Source organism: Podarcis erhardii (genome assembly GCF_964252035.2).
Source record: "Podarcis erhardii genome assembly, chromosome: 3".
In the NCBI taxonomy this organism is placed as follows: Eukaryota; Metazoa; Chordata; class Lepidosauria; order Squamata; family Lacertidae; genus Podarcis; species Podarcis erhardii.
In genome coordinates, this window is record NC_138507.1 from 33,994,098 (window position 1) to 34,001,883 (window position 7,786).

The 7,786-nt window shown below is 43.8% G+C and overlaps 1 long non-coding RNA gene across 2 annotated transcripts in view; it reads left to right on the forward strand.

The window, feature by feature from the left end:
• Positions 1 to 3,565, forward strand: part of LOC309339379 — a 64,472-nt gene extending 60,907 nt beyond the window's left edge. For both annotated transcript variants that reach the window (XR_014155266.1, XR_014155267.1), the window contains one exon: positions 1,894 to 3,565. This is a non-coding gene — a long non-coding RNA (uncharacterized lncRNA). The remainder of the gene's footprint in view (positions 1 to 1,893) is intronic.
• The last annotated feature ends 4,221 nt before the right edge of the window (positions 3,566 to 7,786 follow it).

The following is a 7,786-nucleotide window of genomic DNA, read 5'->3' on the forward strand; positions in this document are numbered from 1 at the left end:
GTTTGTGTGAAGATTTTAAACCGTAAACGACCTTGGTGGCTGGACCTGATGTTGGAGTATCACCTTTTTTGTATTTTGCCCTGTTAACAGCATAGCCTGTAGGCACTGGCACCCTGAAGTTCCCTATCTTCTTCAACCCTGAAAGGATACTATGTGAGATAATTGGTCATACTTTATGGGTTTGGTGAACCACTCTAGCCCACCTGCCTGTATTCTTTAAAAATTCCAGAGGGTCATTTCTGCCCCCAAGTTATTTGTAATGCTTTGTTGAAATCAAAGGCTTTCTCCCCCCCCCTCCGTCTCTGGATGGTTTCTTTCATTCATAGGCTTTCTCCCATGAGATTTGAATTGTAGATGATTCTGTACATTTATATTTAATACTGGAGAACTAACCAGCCATGTAGGTATTTATATGGCTCCAAAGTTATATGAAAATGCTTTGTACTGCTGAAATTGATGTTTATGCTTTCGCTGTCAGATACTGCATTTTCATTGTTGTTTGTTAAAATGTGTGTGTGTGTTTCTCCTCATGCCTGTGGAGAAATATAACCCATTTGGATTTGCCTAAGGATGAATTAACACATGTGTTTTTCATTAAACTGCTGTATACTCCTGATTCATGTAACTTTGTCACATACACACCATATGTTTTAAACACATGACTTCCTCCAAAGAATGCTGGGAACTGTAGTTTGTTAAGGTGCTGGGAGTTGTAGATCTGCGAAGCGTAAACTACTGTTGCCAAGATTCTTTGGAGAGGAAAAAGATGGTTAATACACTTCAATTGTATGGTGTGGAAGTGACCTTTGATTAAGCATGTAGTAGGTATAAAATTGGGATGAGGGTGGTGCTGTGGGTTAAACCACAGAGCCTAGGGCTTGCCGATCAGAAGGTCGGTGGTTCGAATCCCTGCCACAGGGTGAGCTCCCGTTGCTCGGTCCCTGCTCCTGCCAACCTAGCAGTTTGAAAGCATGTCAAAGTGCAAGTAGATAAATAGGTACCGCTCCGGCAGGAAGGTAAACAGCGTTTCCGTGCGCTGCTCTGGTTCGCCAGAAGTGGCTTAGTCATGCTGGCCACATGACCCGGAAGCTGTATGCCGGCTCCCTCGGCCAATAAAGCAAGATGAGCGCCGCAACTCCAGAGTCGGTCACGACTGGACCTAACGGTCAGGGGTCCCTTTACCTTTTAGGTATAAAATTGTGGGTTAAAGAACAACATAACTTGATTAAAAATTGCTGTGCGCCCCCCCCCTTTTTAAAGGAGCTTCCTATCTGTGCCTCATTACTTTCAGTAATGGAGGACCTAGGACCTAGGAGGACCTAGCCAGCTTTCTCCCACTTGCCATTATGATTTGCTTTATGTTGAATATAGCATGATTTCTGGTCACAGGATGGTCATAGAAAGGAGAATGATGATCTTGTGAAAGGGCAGGCAACTGTGGGAAGAGTATGGATAACCGACTGGAGCAGGGGTAGCTAATGGAGTCCTTTCCAGATGTTGTGAACTGTAACATCCAACAGCCCCAGGCAATCCATGACAATGATAGTCCACAATGTTTGGAGGATGCCATGTTGGTGCCCTCACAAGGAGAGCTACCTCTCCAACCTTCCAGATGTTTGGGATTCCAACCACCACCACCCTTGACCATTGGGCCTGCTCATAGTGGCCGATGGGAGTTGTAACCCAAAACATCTGGAGGGACCTGGGTGGGGGTATCAGGATACAGATGGCTGACCAAAAATAGTAGTTATTATATTTTTATGCATGGTTTTTAGTGATAAATAAAAGCATTGCTTTGTTTCTTGGGAACAAGGCAGATGAATATGTGAACATTCCAGCTGTTTTACTGAAGCCATACTCCGCCAGTTTCCTTTTATTTGTTTTTCCAATTAGGTGTTTTCATCCTTTGGTTCTCACATGCTATCATCACTGAAAATAAAAATAAATAAAAATCGACACCTGAGTTTTTCCTTGCCCCCCCCCCCCCGGAGGAAGCAGTTGACGTTGGCACCATAGCCATCAAAGCTGCGAAGGCACAGTGGCAAATCATCACCTTGGAAGGAAACATCCTCCTCCGTTTTTTGTTTCCTTTTCTGCACAAAAAAAAGTATTTTGAGACATTTTGCAGATGAAAGGTAGGATGCTAGACAGGAACTCCTTTGAGCTTTGCCTTTGCATTCAGACAAAAATCACTTAGCAGGTTTTGATGCATGCAAACTGGGAGGGGCGGGAGTGGGGGTGGAGAGAATGGGCAGCCGCATCACGATCAACCAGGCATTGTAAAGAGCATTAAATTTGCTTCTCGTTAAGAAAGAGTAAATTCAATTAGAGAGCCCTGTGGAGAGACAACAGTAAAAGGATAAGACCTGAGCTTTACTGCAGAAACAAAGGCCTTGATTCGATGCACAGTTAGAATTGCTTAATTGGATATTCCATCATAGGATGCTATCAGATTTTGTTACTTATAATGCATTCTTCCACACCCACCCATCCAGACCTGCTAGAATTTGATTTCTCACTGACTGTTCTCAATGTACACCTTCAAAGTAAAAATAAATTACTTGGATTTGGAGAATATTATCAATCATCTTCTCTTCAGAGGTAAGTAGTGATGTGTGTAAAAAAAAAAATCCCAGCAGCCTCTGGCTCCATTTCCCATATTCACCCTTTTATGTCTTCATTGTAGAAGAGTCTTTCAAATTTTACTTCAGCACTTTTGCACAAAACCCAACTCTCAAAGCCGAACAGACTGAAAGTGCTTTTTTTTTTCCAGGGGTTGGGGGCGGTGTCACACAAAGATCTTTACCCTCTACATCCTTATAGCTGTGAGCTATTAAATTGGCTGAACATAGTATAACTACAGTTTTTGTAGAGTCAATTATTAATGAATATTTCATTCTATACACGGCATTGCTTTGCCAAATGGCAACTGCTGTGAAGTTAATTACTTTGCAGTTAGGTTTTAAGGTGAAAATCAAAAGGAGCTAGGGCTTTTTCTTTTCTTTTTGCTGCAAAATTCATCCGCAGAATCAGTTGTGTCATTGCAAAAGAATGCTAACGGTATGTTTTCACAAGCAAGCAAAGCAGGCAAGAGTCATCTTTGTTATGAGCATGGCTGATAAAGCATTCACAAAGCCATGGTTCTGGCAAAGAATGCATCCTACAGCTTTGTAGCTGCACGGCAGATGGATTCTCAGACTTCTCAAAGCATCGGGCGCGCATCTATCTATCTATCTATCATCTATCTATCTATCTTTAGTTTTCAACCCATTGAGCTCCCAACATTCAGCCAAGTAGAAATGCGTTTCACAGATAAAGATGCTCTGAAAATACAGATGTACAAACTGCAAAGGGGAAACTTCCCTGTTGTGTCCAGCTACTACTTTGTGTAGTTACTCTGCAGATATTTTGGCTCTCCCTGGGCGTCAGAAAGAATCAGGAAGTGGCAAGATAGCAAAAAATTTAAAAGGCTTCCTGTGATGAGCCACTTCTTATTTTCACACTCAAGTGGGGCATATGACTAAACTTGTTAACTCCTCCAGACTTGAAAATGGGGACTCTTTCTTGTGGAATTTGGAAACTAGCACTTGGTTTTCTTAAAAGGTGCACTATTTATTTGTTAGGTAAAGGTAAAGGTACCCCTGCCCGTACGGGCCAGTCGTGTCCGACTCTAGGGTTGTGCGCTCATCTCACTTAAGATGCCGGGAGCCAGCGCTGTCCGCAGACACTTCCAGGTCACGTGGCCAGCGTGACGAAGTTGCTCTGGCGAGCCAGCACCAGTGCAGCACACGGAAACGCCGTTTACCTTCCCGCTATAAAGCGGTACCTATTTATCTACTTGCACTTAGGGGTGCTTTCAAACTGCTAGGTGGGCAGGAGCTGGGACTGAAAGATGGGAGCTCACCCCGCCGCGGGGATTCGAACCGCCGACCATACGATCGGCAAGTCCTAGGCACTGAGGTTTTACCCACAGCGCCACCTGTGTCCCATTTATTTGTTACCCTTGAACAATTACTAGATGCTATGGCCCAAATCCTGATCAGATGTTAGGACTCAGTTATGGAATGGGGGCAGTCTCAAATGTACCATTTTGGGGTACGGTGATTGAAAAGTGGTGACTTGCTTTGGTCACCTTGGTCAATGCTCTATGCCAGGAACTGGAGCAGATCAGTGCAATCCTATTAGTTCTGAACATATTGGCAGCTGGTGATGCCATTAACCATGGTATTCTTCTGCACCACCTGGCAGGATTGAACCTTGGGAGTACTGTAAACAGCTCTGAATGCATGCATTATTGCAAAGGAACAGTTGTAAGTACACTCTAAACTGTGCACTCCTGATTATTCCTTGGAAGCTGTGGCCAGAGCTGTCTTTCCCATAGGGCTTAGTGGTGCGTTGCACCAGGGTGCCAGCCTTTCAGGGGCACCCCAGCAAGTGGGGGAGCTGCGCAGCTTTGCCGGCGACCTCCCCTTTCCCTGCACCCCTGCCAGCTGCGCCCCGCCAACCATAAGGCTGGTGGTCATGCAGCTTCCCTCCCAAGCCTCCTTGAGAGGAGAGTGATCCCCACAGAGTCTTAGGATGGAAGCTGTGCCCTGCCAACCATATAGCTGGTGGGCATGCAGCTTCCCTCCCAAGCCTCTGCGGCGACCGCTTTCCTCCCACGGAGGCTTGGGAGGGGTGCAACTTCACTCCCAAGCCTCTGCGGGGATCGCTCTCCCGCACCGGCATGGGGGAGAGTTGCACCCCCCACCGGATGGCTGGCAGTGCGCAGCTATGGCCACCCCAACACTATCCATGGTAATTTGGGGGCACTGGGTGGATATTAGTACCCTGGCACCACATCTGCTAAAGACAGCCCTGGCTGTGGCTGTCTGAAACAGGCTTTACCTGTCCCACACCTAACATCATATGTCAGGTGAGTGTTTGGTGGGCATGGCTGACCAAAAACAGCCATATGGACCAACTGTATGGCCTGGTGGTTCCTCACCCTTGATATTGACTCATTCATCCAGTTTTAAGTCACTGACTTTGACACTGAGACCGCTTCAGTTGCTGTGAGAATCTATACCAGAAGCTTGATAGTGGGAGTACATCTCTGTTGGTTTTTTTGGGACTTCTTAGCAGAACTCATTACCATCAACCATGGTATCATCCTGGACCATCTGGTAGGAATGGGATTAAGAGAGTACCATATTAAGACGCTTCCAGTCCTTCTTGGGAGTTGGTTTCAGAAGCTGAAGTTGGGGGGACTTTTGTTCTTCCCCAGGTCCATTGGTTATGATATTTCTCTGGGTTCAGTCTTGTGTCCCATGTGATTTAAAACCTACAGGGGGGAAAACTGAGAAAGATTCTCCAAGGATTGTGATGTGCTATTTTCATCTACTAGCTGTTGGTGTTCTGAATTGGTGCCTGAAAGTGGTAGTGGGCTAGATGAGAACTAATAAATTGAAACCTAATCCAGACAAGATAGAGGTGCTTGCCTGGAAACAGATGGACTCTGGAATAGGAATCCTTGAAGAAATAAGTTCACAGTTGGGGGATGCTTCTGAACTCAGCTTTTCACCTGGAAGCTACAGTCAGGTGCGCCTTTGCCCATTTTAATCTGATGCATCAAGTATCCATTCTTGATTAGGTGTACCATGCAGACAAACTATGTAAGCTAGGATTTAAGGGAACTTGGTTTCATGGACATCAGAGGAAGTAAAATGGCTTGTGGGGTCACAGAAAAAGATTGCTAAGATCAGCTTGTGAGCAAGCCAGCAGCAGAAAATGTATTTGTGGGGGGAAATATTCATTGTGAATTGTTTTGCTCAGCTCCATCTGTCACAGTGAGATGCTTTATCCAGATTTGTGCAGCTGTATTATTTCTAAGAAAAATGAAATGTCTGGATGCGTGTGGATGTGCATGCACATGTAAAGCACAATTTATTTGAAAGAAATTTGTATTATTTCAGGTTGGTTGTTGGATCTGTGCTTGGCAGACAGGCTGCAGAAGTCATAAATGGGAGAATGTTGTTCAACTGCTCCTTTAAAGTCAGCTTATTGTAGCAGGATAATGAGCCGCTGAAATCAGAGCCTTCCTGATTGAAGCAAGGAATTAGGCAGTTGGAACTAAAGTGATTCATAAGTTATTCCATTGTCTCAGCATAGTGGTTGGTGTTCAGTTCAGTGTTACTCAGAGTAGACCCATTTAAATGCATGGACATGACTAATGGACTTACTCTGAGTAAAACTTAGTTGAATATTGCCTAGTATCTCAACAGTCTCATCCTACATGGCAAGGGTTTGGACTAGATGACCCTTCGAGTCTCTTCCAACTCTACAAAGTTATGATTCTTACCCACGTGCTTGTAAATTCTAAGCAGATAATTTCTCCTTTATTGTCACTATCCCTTTCCCAAGCTGTTGGCATATCTGAATGCCTTATTTTTGCACAAAATACACTGAATTGTCTAGGACCTGTAAGTCATAAACTAGTAGCTGTGCTCCCTGCTTATCTGTGAACAGTCAAAAAAAATAAATGTTTTCCAATTATAAGGTGATGATGGAGGTGGACTCCTCCTCTTCAGACTTTGCCTGTGGTTCCATCCTTCCTTTCTTCTATTCCACTTGTTGAAATTGTCTCAATAGTATTCTATTACTTACCCAGATACTTTATAATGACTGTGAAGAAGGGGCATGCAGGTGGGTAAAGATAGTTTGCTCTGTTGGAGATAAAGTAGCCACGGATTATTTGGCCAAAGTGTGAAATCATACAATTATTGTAGGGATTATTTTCTGGAAATAACTTTTCGTAATACTAGCAATAGGTCATCTCTTGGGATATATTATAGCAGGGGCAGCCAACACGGTGCCGTCCAGATTATCATATTACAACTTCTACCATCCCTGACAATTGGTCGTGCTGTTCAGCACTGGACTCAGACAACATCTGAATGACACCATGTATTCCTGACAAACACAGGGATTTCCAGCAAAAAAAATCACACAACACACATTAGGGTTCCGGTCACAGAAGAATGTATTTACCAAGGAGGGAAACTAATTAACTGTCCTTTTTAAATGCACACGATCATGAAAACAGCGGTTTGAAGCATGAGTTTATTATTATGTTTTATATATATTCTGTAAGCTGCACAGAGTGGCTGGGGAAACCTAGCCAGATGGGTGTGGTATAAATATTATTATTATTATGTTGGGCATGTTGACAGCATTTCTTCTGAGCATGCCTGCCCTTCAGAACTATACCATGGTACATGTTGCCGCATTACATAAAATCTTATATAATATACTGTTATTCCCTCACAGCCAGCCTACTTTCAGGTAGGTAGCTGTGTTGGTCTGACGAAGTCGAAATAATTTAAAAAGTTTTTTTTTAAAAAAATAGTCTAGTAGCACCTTAGAGACCAACTAAGTTTTTTCTAGGTATGAGCTTTCGTCAGAAGAAGAATTCTTCAGAAGAATTCTTCAGAAGAATTCTTCAGAAGAATTAATTAGCCAATCAACTGCTGCTGTTTGCAGAAATGTGCAGCCTTGGTTCCAAAAGAACATGCCAAAGCTTTGTCTGAGGTTTGGGCTTGTTTTTAGATTACGTGGTGAAGTTGAATGGCAATGAGCAGCAATACGGTGCAATGGTTAGTGTGTATGGTTTGGACCAGGAAAACTGTGTTTGAAGCCCCATTCATAATGAAGACCACTCAGGGATTGGGGTGGATGAGAGGGCAGTTACACAGCCAGCTCACAGCTTTGTTGTGAAGATAAAATATGATAACCCCTATGTATCTGC